The following is a 3,302-nucleotide window of genomic DNA, read 5'->3' as shown; positions in this document are numbered from 1 at the left end:
TATTCTCATGTTGAGAGAACCCTAAAATGCCTTGTACATCTACTATAGATGAGCCTTGTGCAGACTCTCTGCATGACAGTTGTCTTTTAATCTCATGAGTAGTAGATAGGGCAGGTGGTGATACTCCCAATTAATCCCAGAGTTGGCGGCCCAGATGTTAAGTCTCAGTCTTAGGGTTCTTTTTCCATGTTGGTCCAACCCTACCCATTCTGATAAAGAGAGAAAGCTAGAGAGAGATTTTTATTCCTACTAATCTCTGCTATGGAGTCCTGGTGTGGCGCTGTGGGTTAATGCATCAGACTACAAAGCCATTTGAACTGCAAGGTTGGTGGTTCAAGCTCACCAGTTGTTCCTTGGAAACCTTATACAGAGTCGCTATGGGTCATAATCGACTTGATGACACTTGACATAAAAATCTCTGCTATAAGCAGTGCTTCTCAACTGGGGGAGGGGGGGGGCAATTTCAGCCACTCCCCAGAAGGTATTTGGAAATGTCTAGGGATATTTTTGGTTGTCACACTGGGAAGGGGGAAGACGGGATGTTCTATTATCTGCTGGGTAGAGACCAGGGATTATGTTAAACAACCGACAATACATAGGCCAGCCCCAACAGCAAAGAATTATCAAACCCACAGTGTCAACAATGCCAAGACTGAGACCCTGCCTTAATGATTACTCAGGGACCAAGTATAAAGTCCCAGAAACTTAAAAATGGCTCAGGGTACAGGAGACCCCATGGAGATTGTCTAGCCCGAGGGGTCCGGCGCCTCACAACCCCATGCACAGGGAGCAGCGGGCACGTTCACTGGCCTCTTGCGCAGGATGAAAGACAAACTCTTCACCCAGAATATTTTGAAAACAATTGCCCTGGGTCAGATGTTGTGTATACGTGGGACAGCCATCACCAGCCAGTATTTGGCAGAAAGATACAAACTGAACAACCCAATGCTACAGAGCTTTATCAACTATTGCCTGCTGTTTCTGATTTACATGCTGATGCTAACATTTCGATCAGACAGCGATAATCTCATACATCTTGAAAAGAAAATGGTGGAAGTACATCCTGCTGGGACTAGCGGATGTGGAGACAAATTACTTGATTGTCAGAGCATACCAGTACATGACTCTAACCAGTGTCCAGCTTTTGGATTGCTTTGGAATTCCCGTGTTGATGACTCTCTCATAATTTACTCTTTATGCAAGATACAGAGTGATTCACTTCATTGCTGTGGCTATCTATGTGTTGGACGTAGGTAGGAACCATGGTTGGTGCAGACATTAGCAGGGAGGGAAGACAATTTGGGTAGTAATGTACTGATCGGTGACATCTTACTTCTTGCTGGGGCTTCCGTCTATAGCATTTCCAATGTGTGTGAAGAATATATTGTGAAGAAGTTGAGCAGAGAGGAGTTTTTAGTAATGATGAGCTTATTTGGAACAATAGCCTATAGCTATTGATTGTGGAATATAAGGATATTTCCACTATTCACTGGGTCTGGAAACTTGTCCTGTTCTTTGTGGCATTTACCCTCTGTATGTGTTACCTGTACAATTTTATGGCTTTGGTGATTAAGGCCACAAGTACCACTTCTGTCAACTTGGCCATCCTGACAGCTGACCTCTACAGTCTCTTCTTTGGACTCTTTCTCTTCGACCACAGGTTTTCGGGGCTCTACATCCTGGCCTTCACTATCATCATGGTGGGGTTCATTCTGTACTACTCCACCCGGATGTGCACAGTAGAGGCAGCTGAGAGCAGCGTGCCTCTGGTCACCATCATTGGGATTGACACCTTGGGACTGCAGATTGAGGAAAACTTCCAGGAAACCCACTCTGCGGTCTTGTAGCAGTAGCAGAAAGCACACACGGATGTATCAGAGGCTTCCCGGGGAACTGGGAACCACCATCAGGGTAATGCAGAACCTGCTGATTATTGACGGGACACTTGGATCTTTGTCAGATTCAGAGTTAACACTGTAGCATTGGATTGGATCCCGTGGTCAGATTTGAAACAGGAACACAAAACAATGTATCAAGCACTTTCAATTGATTCTGACTCATTGAGACCCCATGTGTGTAAGAATACAACTGTATTCCATAGAGTTTTCAACAGCCGGTTTTTGGAAGTAAATAGGCAGGACTTTCTTCCAAGGGATCTCTGAGTGGATTCAAACCTCCAGCCTTTTGGTTAGCAGCCAAGTTTGTAAACTGTTTGCACTACCCAAGGACTGCAGCAAACATTTGTTATTGTTAGGTGCTGTAGAGTCGATTCCGACTTACAGCGACCCCTTGTACAGCAGAACAAAACACTGCCTTAGTCATGTGCCAGTCTCACATCTGTTACGTTTGAACCCAGGTTCCAGCCACTGTGTCTTTCCATGTCTTTGAGGCTCTTCCTCCTCTTCATTCACCCTCCACTATACCAAGCATGGTGTCCTTCTCCAGGGATTCATCCCTCCTGAAAACATGTCCACAGCACGAGAGACGAAGTCTTCACCATCTTGGCTTCCAAGGAACAATCCTGCCGTATTTCTTCCCAAACAGATCTGGCAGTCTGTGTTATATTTAATTTTCACCAACACCATGATTAAAATGCATCCATTCTTAAAAAAGAAAATAAATCTCAGATCCCAACTCATTTTTAAAGAAGAGCAAAGGTCAAAAGAGACCACTGGTGAGTTGAGGTGCGGTCAGGGGATGGGAGCCCTGTACAGAACTTGTGACTGTTGGGACCCATCAGAGACTGGCTGTGGTAGCAAAAGCTGTCAGCAGCTGCCACCAAACTCTTTGTCAAATGCCCACATACCAGGATTATAACCCCTGTTGCCAAACCAAACATGTTAGCAAGCAAATCAGAACTTCTTGACAATATATCAACAACCACAAGGAGCATTCACAGCACATGGTGGGTATAATAGAACAGCTCATAATCATGTTCATCAAAGACAACCATCAAGAGCAGTTAGTTGAGGCCTTCCAGGCTTCTGTCTGCATCTCTTTAGAGCACTGTGCTTACACCAGGCAGTTTTCCTGGTGTGCGTGGTGTGAGTTGGTTTACTTGGGCTGCCGTATACTTTTCTGACTTTTCTAAAATGAATCTTTTTTTAAATGTTTTATTTTGATATAATTTCAAATCTACAGAAAAGTTGACAAAAAAAGACAAAGATGTCTCGTGACCACCACCCAGATTCAGCAACTGACCCCGTTGGTTCCGTTTATTCCTTTGCTTGGTTATTTAATTCTTGCTCTTGACTCTCTTCCCTCCATCTAAGAATAAGACAGAACTCTATCCAGAGAAGCAG

At 44.4% G+C, this 3,302-nt stretch overlaps 1 pseudogene; it reads left to right on the top strand.

Moving 5' to 3' along the window:
* The first annotated feature begins 735 nt into the window (after nt 1-735).
* LOC102839123 lies at nt 736-1,847 on the top strand (annotated as a pseudogene).
* Nucleotides 1,848-3,302: the final 1,455 nt, after the last annotated feature.

Source organism: Chrysochloris asiatica, unplaced genomic scaffold (genome assembly GCF_000296735.1).
Source record: "Chrysochloris asiatica unplaced genomic scaffold, ChrAsi1.0 scaffold00003, whole genome shotgun sequence".
Classification (NCBI taxonomy): domain Eukaryota; kingdom Metazoa; phylum Chordata; class Mammalia; order Afrosoricida; family Chrysochloridae; genus Chrysochloris; species Chrysochloris asiatica.
Note: the sequence above shows the minus strand (reverse complement) of the source record. Positions and strands in the feature narration are given on the sequence as shown.